The 17,395-nt window shown below is 44.6% G+C and overlaps 1 long non-coding RNA gene across 1 annotated transcript in view; it reads left to right on the forward strand.

The window, feature by feature from the left end:
* Positions 1-1,434: 1,434 nt before the first annotated feature.
* Positions 1,435-17,395, forward strand: part of LOC146035268 (uncharacterized) — a 53,402-nt gene continuing 37,441 nt past the window's right edge. Inside the window, exon 1 of the long non-coding RNA XR_014460612.1 lies at positions 1,435-1,578. This is a non-coding gene — a long non-coding RNA (uncharacterized LOC146035268). The remainder of the gene's footprint in view (positions 1,579-17,395) is intronic.

A 17,395-nucleotide genomic window follows, 5' to 3' on the forward strand; every position in this document is an offset into this window, starting at 1 on the left:
CAGGAGATCGAGCGACTGATCGCCTTCATATAAAATCCATAACTATAACGGTTTGTTCCAAATCATTCCCCTTGAAACCCTAGCAGGGAAACCCTCAGGTAAAATCCTGCACCATGCAAGCCTGCAAATTGCTTATCACGGCTTGTGAAATGATCCGCAAATCCATTCAGCATGGAACCATTCCCCAGTTTGTGCAGTCTGTACTTAGACAAGGATAGAGATGATCCGTTCGCGTATGAACCGGATCTTTTGAACGGATCCCACTCATGAGTGAATGAACCACTGATCCCAAAAAGGTGATCCGTTTCAGTTTACGGTGCATTTTCCTGATCTCGGTGCTGCCACCTGTGGCAGCTAAAATGTACTACCTCTGTAGACTGAGTACAGTGCTGTGACTACAAGTGATAGAAAGATTAGCTGCTGCTGCTGCCAGGGATGGCCATCGGTGCAGACGTCATCGATGGTTGCCATCGATGGTGATTCTGCACCGAGCCATCGATCAGTGTTTTTACTTGGTTATGTATATTCCTCCTTTTTCTTCAAAGCGAGCCGAGGTGTAGTCTAAAAGATCCGTATCTTTCCACTGAGAGATCCGTTGGATCCCGGCTCAGCTTAATGATCCGTTTTGGCCATCTCTAGACCAGGACTTCCTCAGTGACTGCGATAGAAACACTGATCGGGGCCGGAGCTGACATCACATGACTTCCTCACACACCCAGGCATGCCTGCAGTTCCCCTGAAACTCCCAGAAAAGGCCCGGTTACCACCCACAACCGCCGGCTTCCTGTCAATCAACTTGCGTATGGCCAGCAATTTAAAAAAATAGCAGGATTGCATCGGAGGACAGCCTCGTGCATGTGTACTACGGGCTGTACGTATGTGCAGTCTATCGATAATCGCTTGTGCGATCATGTCTGAATTATCTCCAATATCCGTTACATCCGAAACACCCATGATTTACACAGGTTCTGTGGCTGGCTAAATTCTAGCCTGCATTTCACCTGGTTGTAATCAGCAACATGCAACCAACCATTGAGCTGTCAATCACCGGCGGCTCCTGCGGCGGCTGTACTGGCGGTCGGCGGATCGCCCGTACACGCAGAACGGGACTCCAAACTACCTTTAAATATACCGAGCATCGGCTGTGTTGCACAGCCAACACAATATATATATATATATATATATCTGTGAACGATGCAGATATATCGATGGTACACACTGGCCGATGGTCCGTCAATAAATATCAGCCTTTTAATCGAACGGTTGATATATCGGCCAGTGTGTGCGCACCTTCAGTATATTATTGCAGGCAAGTTGATTACTGAAAGCTTCCTACCTTCTGACTATCTCTCCCAGGAGTGCTGGGGTTAATGGCTGGCTAATTAGGCAGCCTTGGCCCAGCACCTGGGTGATGCTTGTGTGCAGGCTCTATCAGAATATTGCAGTGGGGGTAACCTGTAGCAATCCCATTCTATTCCTGTAGCCACTGACACCCTCAGGCACCCTGCCTGCAAACAAAACACTGAAGTCTCCTCCTGCACATTGGATTGTAAGCTCTGCTGCCCGCTCTGTGTTCTGGTAAGTACATTCTTAAATATGTTGAATACTCTGCATGTTGGTCATCTCTGTGATACGCTGATCTCACGGTCGTGCCTGACAGAGATTTGTGATTTCGGATAATATGCTATTAAATATAAATGTACGTCTTATTATGGTGTATGGGGGTTATTTTTGTCAAAGCTCAGATAGTTAACTCTATATCCATGCCTTGATAAATACCCCCCAGTAAGACTGGATAATATTGTTTGAGCACAGTAGTGTTTGTGGCTGAAGAGATTCTGGTTCCAACTCACAATGAGGGACATTTATCAAAGCAGGGAGCGTTACGTGTTTTCAGTTTCTCTCTCTGCAGCGCTGATTGGGTATTGTATGTTCCTTGTGAAAACTGCTGTGTGTGTAATATATACGTGCGTGTGTAGACTACACCATGGTTGCCTACCTGACCCTCTCCTTCAGGGAGAAAATGTTCTGTTCCTGGACTTCCCTGGTAATGGGGGCATATGTATATTTGCCACTATTGGGGTCATACCTGGCACTATATTGGGGGCATATGTGTATCTGGCACTATTGGGGGCATACCTGGCACTATTTTGGAGGCATATGTGTACCTGGCACTATTGGGGGCATACCTGGCACAATTGGGGGCAGAATATGTATATCTGGCACTGCACTATTGGGGGCATATGTGTATCACCCCCCCACTTTCCCCGCACGGCATGTGGCTACACCTATTTATTTACAATGGCACCACAATCAGGCGGCATTGTTGGGGGGGGCATTGTGTTTATGGCATTATTGCGGGTATTGGTGGCAGTGTGTAACTGCCACTGCTGGTGGCATGTGTATATACTGTATGGCACAGCATCTATTCGGAGAGGCTGGGGGCATGGCCAGCAGCTCTGAGCACTGGCCATGCCCCCATGGTGGAAAAAATGGGGGATGTGGCCTCACAGGAGAACCATGATAGTAGTAGATGTCCTTTCTCCTCTTCCTCCAGTGTTGCGAGGTACATCCTGTATGCGGCATATAGGACATTGCATTGTGTGGCATATTGTATCTGGGGCATTACAATGTGTGGCATAATGTGTAAAGGATATTGGTACTTGTTTTCTAGCAGGGCGCCCAGTTTTCTTACGTACGCTACCGTAGCAAAATCGCATTGCATCTCATGGGCCATTATAGAGCCATGCGATGCGATTTTTTTAATGTCATTTATTCACTGCTCTGTTGGCCCTAGGGGATTGCATTGCATTGCACCTTCCGAAAAAATTGCATGAGATTTTATAGGGTGCGATGCCATGCCATTAGCTCTACACTTGTATGATATTATGATATACAAAGAGGTTTCACTGATTTCCCCGCCACCCCGAAGCGTGGTGAGCACAGCGGAACGCGTCCTACGACCTTTTCATACCCCCACTATCCACTTCGGCGTGGAGTTGACTTTATATAGTGTGGCGAGCGCAGCGAGCCCGAAGCGTAGCGGAAAGCGCTCGCCACGCTTCGGGCACGGTGGCTCGCTGTGCTCGCCACACTATATGAAATCAACTCCACGCCGACGTGGATAGTGGGGGTATGAAAAGGTCGGGAGGACGCGTTCCGCCGCCGTTCGCCACACTTCGGGGGTGGCGTGGATAGTGGGGGGTCAGTGAAACCTCATTGTATGTCATACAAGTGTATAGCTAATGGCATGGTATCGCACCCTATAAAATCTCATGCAATTTTATGGGGAGGTGCAATGCAATCCCCTAGGGCCAACAGAGCAGTGAATAAATTACATAAATAAATCGCATAGCATGGCTATAGAATGGCCCATGAGATGCAATGCAATGCGATTTTGCTATGGAGAATAGCCTTGTACACTTCAGCGTACTGGGCGCCCTGCTAGTAAACAAGTACCAGCATATTTTTCGATTATTACGCAGATTTCTTTTTTATTTTTATTTTTTATTTTAGTAGCTCTTCAGGTGGTTTCTTCAGACTCTTCAGGTCTCGAGTAGCTCACACCCCAAAAAAGGTTGGAGACCACTGGTCTATAGTATAGGCTGTTTCAAACATTTAATAAAGATAAGTGATCAGGAAAAGTTTAAACATAATAAATACACAAGCAAAATAAAACCAGTATTGCACTTTCTAAACTTCCAATCTCCCACTTCATGGTAAGGCTCCTGTCTCTTCCTCCTGGCAGCTACTCTTTGGTCCACTGCGATGTTTGAGGGCTCAGATCCACACATACAGTAAATGTGATAGAACAGCTCTGCTCTGTCCCTTACACTCCCTTACACTCCATTGATCATATTACATACCAGTGGTATTGTCATAATTTAAGGCACTTGCCAAGAGGAGGGGGTTTCCGGGCAACCAAAAACTACCCCCCTGCATTTGCCTATGGAAGGATAGGCAACTATGACCATACCACAGTGCTTCTTCCCTTAGCGGATTAGGTGCCCATACACTATGCGATTTTGCGCCAATTTCACCCGACATCGGCACTTTGGGCCGATAAATCAGGTGAAATCGGATCGAAATTGCATGTGTGTGACATGGTCCCGTATCAGGAGGTCAGACAGGCTGCACATAAGATCATGACCTGGTGCCGCAGCGGGTTGGGCGAACGGTGCTGGTGCTGCAGCAGGCGCAGTGGCGGCGGATGCTGTTGCTTTACCTAGAATTGTAAGGAACCCTTTTTTTTTTTTTTTAAATACAATACATAAACAAATTTTTAGGTGATGGCCATAGGGCCTGATTCAGAGCTGATTGCTGCTGTGCTGTCGCATAGCGGCCAATTATTGGTACACTGCGTATGGGCCGCCACAATGGGGGTGAGCGATACCTGCTAACGAATAAATCCTGCTACTTTAATTCTTCCCTGGCCGCGCACATTCGCACATCATTTCAACGGTATCATTATCATAGATAATTGATGGCTGTACAGTTAAAAAGAAAGAACGAAAGGCCAAAGATAGGTACGGGACTTCCCCACTGATTATTAAGTGCATTCCTATAATGCAAGTCCTCATCCCCACCCATGCATTTCATGCTTTTCTATTTCAGTGCCATCAATTATCTATGATCATGATACCATCAAAATTAAATGTTATTATACAGTATGTGTTTTAATAAATGTGTGGCATGTAAACGTTCATCCCTTGAGTATATTATTGATTCCTCCCCGAAACAAATGATGTATGTTTTATTTTCTGCGGAAACAGGCAGCCTAGTGAGCAGGCGTGAACAGGGCCCATATGTCACTTGGATGGAGTGTAGATGTGTGGGATGTGCACATACTACCCCTGTAAGCTGTCCTAATATGTCAACACTAGGTGATTCGTCACGCCCTACGGGCGCTCTTCACACCGGCGTAAGAGGCTGCGCCCCCTTAATTTGTGACCGTTTGTATTGTAAGACATACTGTATGGTTAGAATTGTATGTAAGATGCCTGTATTGCAATTTGAGTTATAGGTAAAATGTGTTAAATAGAGAGTATATGATTTGGAAGGGGTGTGTATTGTTTTGTTTAATTAAAAAGCGGTTACAGAGTAAGATGTACATTGATAGTGTGGAGGGTACAGTGACATTTGTGGGTGTGTGGGGGGTGTGTGTGTGCGTGTGTGTTGTTGGGGTGTGTGTGTGTGCAATAGTATAGTAGGGTGTTTTTGAGTCAGCGGCTCCCCACTGGCGGAGGTCACGACACAGGAAAACAGGAGGGCGTTGATTACTAGTAGATGTAAGCGCTGGGGCTGCCGAGACCAGCAGCCGGAGGTCTGCTGCTGCTGGGCCCATCCTCTTCGCTGGGTGCTCCCGCTCCCTACCAGCACCTATGCACTGCTGTGAGGCCGCCATCCTGCCTGCCGCCATCCCCTCTGGCTGCTGGAGGGTGGGTAGTGGGCGCACGCCAGATTTATTTTTGCTGTCAGGGGTAGCGAGCCCCTGATGCGTTGAATAGAGTGAGGGCTGGCGGTTGGGCAGGGAGGATGGCGGAAGCACGGCGCAACCAAAACGGCATACGCTGCCCCGCGCTTGCCGTGCAGTTGAATACTGCCCTGTGTGTTTATAATGATGACAATAACATGGCTCCCAACATGACCCTCTCCAGGAGGGACAGAATGCTCTGCTCCTGCACTTCCCTCTTAATGTATGCTTGCCATCACAACAGGTTCATTGAAAAGAAATGTGTTTTAAACACAGGCGATGCCAATAATACATTAAGAGGGAAGTCAAGGAGCAGAGCAATGTGTCCCTCCTGGAGAGGGTCATGTTGGAAAGTATGCAATAATACTGTGGTGCATAACAGATCCTGACATGTTGTCACAACATTATCCTGCTTCAATTACGCCCCCAGGTGTATTTCTTAACCGCTGATGATGCGATTAGCAAGGCTTCCTTGTAGGCAAGGTACCAATGTAAACACAACATGCAATACAGAATAAATAAATGCAAGGCTCAGAGTGTACTGTAAGTGGGGTTAAAAGGGGCAAATGAGATACACAAAAATGCTTTAAATAAAATGACAACCATGTCGGCATTGGAATGTCGACATAACATCTAGAATTTCAACAGTGAAAAGGTCGACAGATGGATTTAATTCCTATGTTTGCAGGGTATCCGATAATTGGGGCGGTATTCCTACAATGCAATTTTTAATCTACGTGAGTGTTTTCAAATGTATCATGATATTATACTGATTGCAATATTTATGTCCATAGATTTGTTAACATTCCCCTGATGAAGTCATTGTTGACAAAACGCGTTGGTATTTCTTTATATTGTTGACATCTGAGAATTTTTAATAAATACAACTTGTGGATGAACAACGCTTCTTCTTACCATGTTAGAGATTACGGACAATCGATTTGAAGTTTATGGTGTAAACTAGTAGTTCTCAAACTGTGGGTCCTGAGCCCACAGTGGGTCCCGACCTTCTCAGCATGGGGTCGCGACTCCATGTTGCTGACTATCAGGCTGATGACTTTTCTAATCTCAGTCAGTGATTCAAGGAGTCTGAAAAATCGGTTGAGTTGTCTGTTATTTTAGACTCCTCCCATCATTTTGTGCCTCCACAATGCTGCCATGTATGTGCTGCCTGCTGACCACACATGTGATGTGATGTTATGACCTTCTGCAGTAACTTGCTGGGGTCCTGTCATTATTTTTATTGTCTGATGGGTGCCCAGAGCAAATTAGTTTAAGGACCCCTGGTGTAAACCAATTGTCATAGGCGCCAGATCACTATTGGGTTGTATAGTTGTGTGTTAACTCCCTAACCCTCAGGGAATTTAGTGATTGGACTGCCGCATTTATTTATAATTTGGGAGAGCGCATAGTAGAATTTTGGTACAAAAGAAATATACATCTCGTGAAAATTATATATATACTGTATAGAGATCTATCTATCTATCTATCTATCTATCTATCTATCTTATATATCCCCCGTTTGGTCATTGATCATTAATAATCTCACAGGATATCGGCTCTCCCTCGCTGTGGGCCTGATTCTGATTCACTCGCAAAAGCAAATTTTCTCTCTAATGAACAAAACCATGTGCACTGCAGGGGGGGGGGCACATGTAACACGTGAAGATTTGATTTGGTGAGAGTTAAATTTGGTGGTTGTTGTGTTTTTGTGCAAGGTAAAGACTGACTGCATTATTTTTACACCGCAGTTTGAAGTGAAAAGCCCCACCTAAATCTAACTCTCTCTGCACATGGGAAAAGAGAATGAACCCGGATCACACTAGGTGATTCGGGGTCAGGTGCGCCTGACCTGAGTTGTTTTCCTAAGCAGCTGCCCTGGGACAGGGTAGTTAGTCCTGTTCAAATTGATAGAAAAAAAGACAAAAGAGGGGGGTTGGGCAGCGCTGTTAAAGTGCTGTTGATGTGCAATACTTAGCAGAAAAATAAAAATGGAAGATTGGTTAGATCTATCACAGTTTAATACAATTTCTAAAATGCAGAGCCAGAAAATACAGGCTAAAAACAATAGACAATAATGAATTGGAATGATAAAATCATCATCTCACCAGACCGAACCACATGGGGGTGAGACCCGGAGAGTCCCAAGTGTCCAGAGGATGTGCACTGGTATCACCCACTTGGTGGTGGGGGTAATCCGGAATGTCCAAATGATGTTACTGGTACAATCCCCAAGCTGCAGTGTGGAGGGAGGGCACAAAGATGTGGATGCCAGGAGTGGCCCAAGATGGCACGAATCACCAACTCCTGTCGCCGGATGTTATAGGCGTAGTGTCCTCAACCTCTACTATTGTTGCAGAGATATTTGTAATCCAATGGATGGGGTAAACGGGGGGCCAGTGACGCTGGTAGTGGTCCTTCCGGGCAATGAATAGGATAATTTCCTCAAAGTGGTTCACCTATGAAGGTGGTGGGGTTAGGTGAGGCAGAAATCCTGACCGGTTTCGCTGCTCCAGGCAGCTTTATCAAAGGATACTTGCCTACTTTCTGAATGCTTTCTCTGGGAGAGGTCAGCCAGCTCAGTGAGTTAGGGGGGCGGGGCGGAGGAAAAAGGGTTGGGGCGGAGCCACACTATGGGCAAGTTGCTTGGGGGCGTGGTGCTTGCATCATTTAAGCCACACACCCCATCGTGCAATGCCTTTATTTAAGGGATTGCACTGTGGTGGGCAGGCTAAAATTACACGATTTGTGTCATTTGATGCATGGATCCCCTCGCTGGGGGGGGGGGGGGGGGGGTGGGGGTGTCGCGGAAGCTGGTCAGCTCTCAGGTAGGGAAGCAAATAGTAATCATACTAGCACCCTGCATCTTCCAAAACCCAAGCAGTTCCTCTTCCCTGCCTGGGGTGTTGCTCTCTGCTGTGATGCCTCTAGCACAGTGTGGCGTGTATATCAGTGCTGAAATTTTATTTATTTATTTATTTACAGTTTCTTATATAGCGCAGCAGATTCCGTTGCACTTTACAATAGTAGACAGTGATAAAACAAACTGGGTAACAACAGACAGACATGGAGGTAGGAGGGCCCTGCTGCAAGCTTACAATCTATAGGGATATAGGAGGGAAACACAAGGACAGGCACCAGTAATAGCGTAGCTTGTAGGTCCTGAAGGGAAGCTATATAATACATAAGTGCCTCAGAGGGTTATGTGTGTCGAACTTAAATATGATAGGCTTGCCTGAAGAGGTGAGTTTTCAGGGAACGCTTGAAAGTTTGGAGGCTACAGACTGTGTTAGAGGCACAGAGTGACACCCCAAGCAGGGAAGGGGAACTGCACAGCTTTTGGACGAGTCATGGTGCTAAAATGAACACCGGGCTTATGGTATCAGTGCAAAGTATATCATTAATTATTATTAGTAGTTATTTATATAGCGCACACATATTCCAGGTGGAGCTTACAATACATATTCCTTACCACATGTATACGCACGCACATTCAATTTAAGGTTTATTTGTTGGGAGCCAATTAACCTACCAGTATATTTTTGGATTGTGGGAGGAATCCAGAGGAAACCCACGCAAGTACGGGGAGAATATACAAACTCTGCACAGTTAGGGCCATGGTGGGAATTGAACTCACGAGGCTCAGAGTACTGTGAGGCAGTAACCATTATACTATATACACATGTATGATAGAAGGATATCCATCGTGCGCACTCACCAGACTTTAAACAGTTAAAATCCAACTTTGTATTCTTTCCAATTGAAATCAGACATGGTGGGGATACCGTGGGTGGTGTAGGTGGGGTATGAAGCACTATTATGTATTGTACGCCACTGTGCTCTGCTTCCCCTCCATGCACTTCTGGCCGAGCGGCGAGCAGCGTCGACTGTCACTTGCTTCTGGCCACTCAGACATGGTCACAGGCAGCATGCCGCCCATGATAGGTGCCGGCTCTAGGCCCTCTCATGGGCGGATAGCTGTGGATAAACCGAGAAATGGCGGAGGATGCTGCTGGGGGGAGGGCGGTGGAAAGTGGGGATACAGCTGGGGGATCATGGGGGGGGGGGACTATCAGTAGTGCTAGGGTACATTACAGACAGCAGAAGAGGAGGCACAGAGCAGAGGGAGGCTGCACTGCTCAGTATTGAGCATCACTTGGGATAATGCTCAGCCCTCTTCCTAGCTGCTGCTGCTGCATACCAGGGGGCAGTGCTGCTGCTGAGCTTCCTCTCTCACATTCATAGTCCATAGGCAAGCTGAGATCCGGCCAATCCGAGGTCGCCCTTACCGCACAGCATGCCGGGAGTTGTAGTTGCTGTGACGGAGCCTCCCCATCACTGCATAATGTGTGTGGGCTGTGGGGATGTGGGCACATGATGGGGAACTTTTTCGTTTCCCTGCAGTAGCTGAGCTATAGTGTTTGTGAGGTGCCCTCCGGAAGATGTAAATATGTGCAATGCTCCCAAACAGACTGCGGCACTCAGAGGACTCTTCAGTGGTTGAAAACAAATGGCATTTATTGTAAATGCATAAAACCCGACGTTTCGGGGCACAAGCGCCCCTTTTTCAAGGTGATGGTGACAATTGACAAAGGGGTGTCTGGTGAAATGGGGTCCCTTGGCGATGGGCTGCAAGCTTAACTGCATTGATCAATTCATGAACTACAGTAAAACCCCATTATTTATTTAATTGATTATTTGAATGATAAGGTGAGTTAGTTTGTTGTAGTGAGTGCTGCAGTGTTTGTATTTACTAGAGTGTGTAGTCACAGGCCAATACACCCCATCCTGGGAAGTGGGTGCTGTTTGCACCTTATTCTTAGGAATGGTGAGTGTGTTGGTACTTCTGTGTGTATATCATACCTCCCAACTTCTCTGATGAAGAAATAGGGACACTCGCGCGGCTTCGCCGAAAAGGGGGCGGGGCGTATGCAAATGAGGGCACGGCTTATGTTAATTAGCCGCAACCTCATTTTCATATGAGAATAGAAGCTGTGCGTGTGCGCACAGCGTCTATTCTATTAGATTGGGGGGTCTCTCAACTGCCACCCCCGCAGCGGGACAATGCCTGCTGCGGGTGGGACAGCGGGACAGGACCCGAAAATCAGGACTGTCCCGCTGTAATCGTGACAGTTGGGAGGTATGGTATATGTGTATGTGTGTATGTATATATATATATATATATATATATATATATATATATATATATATATATATATATATATATATATATATATATATATATATATATATATATATAATTTCTCACACAACACCACCGATTGTGCAAGTTGACCCACTTAAAAAGATGAGAGGTCTGTAATTTCCATCATAGGTACTCTTCAACTGTGAGAGACAGACTGTGGTAGAAAAAAAAAAACAGGAAATCACATTTGTATGGTTTTTAAACAATTTATTTGTATATTCTTGCGGAAAATAAATATTTGGACACCTACCAACCAGCAAGATTTCTGGCTCTCACAGACCTGTTACTTCTTCTTTAAGATGCTCTTCTATCCTCCACTCATTACCTGTATTAATGGCACCTGTTTGACCTGGTTATCTGTATAACAGACACCTGTCCACACCCCCAAACAGACTGCAACCTCTCCACCATGGCCAAGACCAGAGAGCTGTCTAAAGACACCAGGGACAAAATTGTAGAGCTGCACAAGGCTGGGATGAGCTACTCAACAATATTCTAGCAGCTTGGTGAGAAGAGACCAACTGTTGGTGCAATTATTCAAAAATGGAAGAAATACAAGATCACTGACAATCTCCCTTGACCTGAGGCTCTATGCAAGATCTCACCTTGTGGGGTATCAATGATCTGGAGAACGGTGATGAATCAGCCCAGAACTACACTGGAAAACCTGGTCAATGACCTCAAGAGAGCTGCGACTACAGTCACAAAGGTTAACATTAGTAACTACTATTAGTGACTACGTCTCCCTGCTTAAGCAGCACATGTCCAGGCCCATCTAAAGTTGGCCAGTGACCATCTGGATGATTGGGCGAATGTCTTGTGGTCAAATAGAGCAAAATAGAACTTTTTGGTATAAACTCCACTCACCGTGTTTGGATGAGTGGCATCCCAAAAACACCATACCCCCTGTGAAGCATGTGGGTGGAAAAATCATGCTTTGGGACTGCTTTTTTGCAAAGGGGACAGGACGACTGATCCGTATTAACGAGAGGATGAATGAGGCCATATATCGTGAGATTTTGTTCAAAAACCTCCTTCCCTCGGTAAGAGCATTGACGATGGAACGTGGCTGGGTCTTCCAGCATTACAATTACCCCAAACACACCACCCCAGCAACGGGTGTGGATCGTTTGGTCTACAACAACTAGGTCGACAAGCATGGGTCCACACCACTAAGTCAACATTGGTCTAGGTCGACACAGGCATTAGGTCGACATGGGCTAGGTCAACAGTCAAAAAGTCGGCATGGGGTTTTTCACTGTTTTTGACCCGAATGTCGATATGGACACAGTTTGAAGTGCACCGCATACCCTCGCTTCGCTCACGATGCTTCGGGGATGGTGCCTCGCTATGCTCGACACACTATTTTATTCTACCACCACGCCCTAGTGGATGGTAGGGCATGAAATACCGCCTGATGGCACATGTCGGCTCAAAAAACAGTGAAAAACCCCATGTCGACTTAGACCCATGTTGACCTTGCTGCATGTCAACCTAGTGGTGTCAACCCAATGCTTGTCGACCTAGTTGGTGTAGACCTAATGACCGTATCCCCCGGCAACTAAGGAGTGGCTCTGTAAGAAGGTTTTAGAGTGGCTTAGCCAGTCTTCAGACCTCAACCCAATCGAAAATATGCAGAGGCAGTTGAAAGTCTGTGTTGCCCGGTGACAGCACCAAAACACAACAAATCTAGAGAAGATCTGCATGGAAGAGTGAGCCAACATACCTGCTACAGTGTCTGCAAACCTGGTCAGGAACTACAGGAAACGTTTGACCTCCTTTAATTGACAACTGAGGTTATATTACATTTATTAAGTATTGAGTCCTTTATTGTTTTTTGAATTACTACACAATGGTGAAATCAAAGGGATGAGCAATTTAACCCTTGCTCATCCCTTTACAGGAGTTGTTCAGTTACTTTGAATCTTACACTGAATCAATACTGCAGAAAGACCAGCTGTTTAATTTGGCAGAAGCTCGCTCCACTGAGGCAATCTATTTGATTTGTTATGCAAGAAAAATAAATAGATTTCAATCACCCTGCAATCCCATTAAGTGATTACTTTAGATCAAAGAATATACCCAAGGGCTTTCGGGTCCGCAATTGTCCGACAATTGGTAGGTTTGACCCAGTGTTCTGCCACAAGTGGGTATCCATATTAAATAAATGTTCTCCTCGATTTGATGCTCCTGATCATAGACCAATCCAATAAGGAAATGTCAACCATCAAGGATAAAATTGTTCAGTTTGAACAGAAACATTTAACCTTACTCACAGCAGACAAAAAAATTGACTGGTTGGATAAACTACAGAACCAACTTACCATTTATTACCATTTATTAACAGAAACTAAATTCAAAAGGGATATTTGATACAGACACATCAACTGAATGTATCGGCACAGCAAATGATAACAAGACTAGGAGTACACGCCGCCAGGAACTGAATATCCCTTTAGGGGTAGTTACCCGCACACAGGGAACCAAATAGGCATGGTGGGCAATGCCAGCGGCAAAGGAAAGAAACCACCAGAAGTAATCTTCCATTTATCTAGCTATGGTTTAAGCCAGAGTGACCAACGTTAGCTCTCCAAAGGCTTGTCCTTTGTTCCGACTCAGTAGTAGTAGTAGATGAACTGTGCCGTAATGTTGAAAGACAACAACTTCAACTTAATTAAAATTAAAATAATTTTCCCCCAACAAACCCTCTGAAAATTGTGCCAACATCCCAAGCTACGGCAGTTTAAATCTCCATCGAAATGTGACCCTCTTTCTAACAATGCGAGCATTAAAACTTTTATAAGACTTATTGACAACAATGTGAGACACACCACTAGCCAGACGGTCAATCCTCCACTGAATTTGACCATGCAAGAGCATAATGCTCGGAGGAATCTACAGGCCAATGACTCCCTGATCATCCACCCTGCGGATAAAGGGGGTATTATTGTACTCCAGGACATTACTATTGGTTAAGCATGCTAAACTTATCTCTGAGGAGAGTTTTGATTTATGGATACCACCATTCCCATTAGTACCCTGTATCCCTGTTTCAACCTGTGGGCAGGGCCAGATTAAGCCTTCGGGGGGCCCGGGGCACTTTAGACAGAGGGGTCCCCTTGCACTTGTCATTACTGGCCGCAAACTGCAACGGGAGAATATTACACTGTCAAAACACAGAGGAAATGCAGTATAAACTTGGTCAATGGGTAACTGGGGGGGGGGGGGGAATAATAAAAAAAAAAAAAACATTTTACTGTGCCAGAAATAGTCCATCCGTCCCTCGTGAGGGGAAAAAGAGCACTCTCTAGTACTCTCTAGTATCTTAAAAACGAATACTTTTTCAAAAAGAGAAAATATATCTTCTGCATCAAATATGGTATGGCCACAAGTATTCTTTGGGAGAAATCCCTTAGTGCCCCAATGTTTCAGTCCTTAATACTTTCTCTAGAAGCATTCACTAAAGAGTAAAGTAAAGTGTTTTCATAAAGTTTTTGAAGTACTTATCGGTGAGGAGCCAATGTCTGTGAGAGACTTTTTCAGTGATCCTGAAAGGTCCAGTTTTAATGACTGAAACGTTGGGCCACTAAGGGATTTCTCACAAAGAATCGGTGCGGTGATCCCTCTGATCTCTGGATTTTGTCTGATGGATACAGCAAAGAGCTCTATAACAAACAAAAAGAAGAGGTGAAAGAGGGCAGCCTTGTCTGACCCGGGATAATACCGGAAAGAGGTCAGTCTTCCAGCCATTCACCAACACGAGCTGTGGACATCAAGGTACATCAGGTTAACATAAGAACAGAATAGCTCACCAAGACCAAATTTACGCAGTACTTTGCCCAGCAGCTCATGGGAGACCCGGTCAAAGGCCTTTTCCTGATAAAGACTGATCAGGACCGTGCGCACATTACGATCTTTCATGTAATGGACCATGTCTCTGAGGAGGGCAAGGCTGTCTTGGATTCGGCAGCCAGGAATGCCGCAGGTTTGGTCTGGATGAACTGTCTGCCCAATGACAGCCTTCAGCCGGTTGGCCAGTACCTTGGCGAGGATCTTGTAGTCCACGTTCAGGAGAGAGATGGGCCTCCAGTTTTTCAGCTCACATCTCTCCCCCTTCCGCTTATACAAGATCGTGATCATTTCTTCCCTCAGCGAAGGAGGCATTTTGCCCTCCACCACCATCTCCTCATACAGCTCCAGCAGGTCTGGGCCAATGAGATCCCACCGCGCAACACAAAGCTCGGCTGGGAGACCATCACTGCCTGGGGTCCTGCTTTGCCTAAAGGATTATTATTATTATTATTATTATTATTATTATTATTATTATTATTATTATTATTATTATTATAAAAAAAAATCTAAATATAGTATTTATAATAAATAAGTATTTTGTAGAACAGTCTGTTGTCTGTATTATATTTGGTAATTTTGTCATTATTCCCAGCTGGTTTGGTGTTGTATGTGAGTAGAGTTTCTCTACATGAATTGTACACTTAATTGAGTGGCTTGTGTGTGCTAATCTGTGAGGTTGGTGCAGTTATGTCTGACTCTTTGAAATTGGCTGATTGGGATGCTAAAGCAAATTCGGATGGTGTCTGCTGGTTGAGAGTATATAGCTATTGACATCTACATAGTTTTTGGTATATCTTTGTGCGTATTTGATTATTGTTGATGAAGATGGTTATGTCCAGGAAATTAACTTTAGTTTTTACTGTACTCTGTGGTGAAAATTAAGTTATTATGGTTTAAGTTGATGAATGTTTTGAGGCTATTTTCTGTTCCTTTCCAGTTGAAAATTATATCATCTATATACCTGCGCCACAGCACCAGACTCACCTCTAGCTCGCCATCTGACTAGATGTTATGGTCCTCCCACAAACTCATAAAGAGATTGGCGTAGCTAGTGGCGAATCTGGTGCCCATAGCGGTCCCGGTTGTCTGTCAGTAATACCGATCGCCAAACCACAGGTAATTGTGTTCTAAGATGTGTTTGATGCAGTCGAGAATTAATACATTGTAAGCACGTGGTCAGGGGCCTCTCACCTCCCTGAAAAAACAAGGGGGTACACTGCGCTAAGCAATAAATGGTAATGATGAAAATGATAAAACTATGTGCCAATAGGTAAAGATGTGTCTTGTTTCAGATAATGTCCTACTGCCTTGAATCCTTGGTTATGCTTGATCACTGAGTACAGTGAAGTGATGTCACTTGTGTATAGCCAAAAAGAGTGTTGCCAGTCTGTTTGTAGGGTTTTGATTATGTCTGTGGTATCTCTGATATGTGTTTGTTTACGTAGGTTTGTAGAAATTTGTCTATATACTGGGAAAGGATGAATGTAAGTCATTGGATTCTAGATACTATTGGTCGACTGGGCGGGTGTTCTGTGTACTTTTGGCAAGTAGTAGAAAACTGGGACAACAGGATTTAAATGTTTATTTTTTTAAAAATATATATTTATTGGTAAATTATTTTTAAACATTTTAGAATTTTGTTGTTTTACTGTTTTTTTCTACGCTGCCAGAATGCTCTATAGAGTTTTACAATAAAAAATCAAAACCAAACTAAAACCAGATTGGATATTAAAAAACAGACACGGAGGTGAGAGGCTAGAAGGTTAGTGGGTAACTGCAGTGTGTATAGGGCGTAGTCAGCCTCCTTCTGGGTACACTAAAAAGTATAGGGGGTAGTCAGCCTCCTTCTGGGTACAAGAGGGTTACTCCCATCCAGTTCTGGACTTTACCACTTTCCACTATTGGATCCGGACCAGTCTCCACATCTCAATTTATTTGTGACCACCGGTTATCAGCTGGTACTCTCTATCGAGGACCTATCCATGCCCTAAACCGGACAGAGGTTACACATTACAAACAGGAGAGTGCTACTCCACAAAACACCTACCGTGGGCCTTTCTGGATCTATTGGATACAATTAACCAGTTGTCAATCAGGAGACACTATAGGAACAGACCCATTGAACAGTAGACTTCACCAATACGGTACTGTAAAGGAGATCTGCACATGCGCATAATAGACCATGTGCATACGCCGAGCCCCAAACATCAGAACGGAGCCAAATGAGTAAATCAGAATCACCCCCTTATGCTAATGGTAGAACCCCTTATACACTTTTCGCCATAGTAAAGCCTCTTATTCATATAACACCACAGTAGAGCCCCATATTCACATTATACCACAGTGGGGTCCCTTATACATGTCATGCCACAGTAGTTTTGAATATCTCTGCTCCTACTTCTACTATAATGGGACTTAAAATGTCTTTACCCTTTCTCTTGCACCATTTCTGTATTACCTATATGGGGGTTAAGCTTACTAGAAATTGGTCTCCTCTATTTCCAACAAACTTTTTTCTCTTTTCTATTAAATTAGAATATAACCGATGGTCTTTGAAGCAGCAATCTGGCTGAGGAAAATAAATATGGTAAAAATGAATACACTCCATAAAATTCTTTTTCCAAGCACTACCTATATTAACACCTGAAAACCAGTTTCTCTCTATTAACTCATTGATTTTTCACATAATTTGGGTTGGAAAAAAACTTTTTGGATTAGACGTGCCTTACTCTCACACCCCATACATATGGGAGGTCTTTCCATCTAAATAGGGTTCTTGAGTGGACTAGGAATAGGGAATCTAAAATATGGGCGGCCCCTGAATAGGGAATCTAAAATATGGGCGGCCCCTGAATAGGGAATCT

Source organism: Crinia signifera, chromosome 9 (assembly GCF_055691185.1).
Source record: "Crinia signifera chromosome 9, ASM5569118v1, whole genome shotgun sequence".
NCBI lineage: Eukaryota > Metazoa > Chordata > Amphibia > Anura > Myobatrachidae > Crinia > Crinia signifera.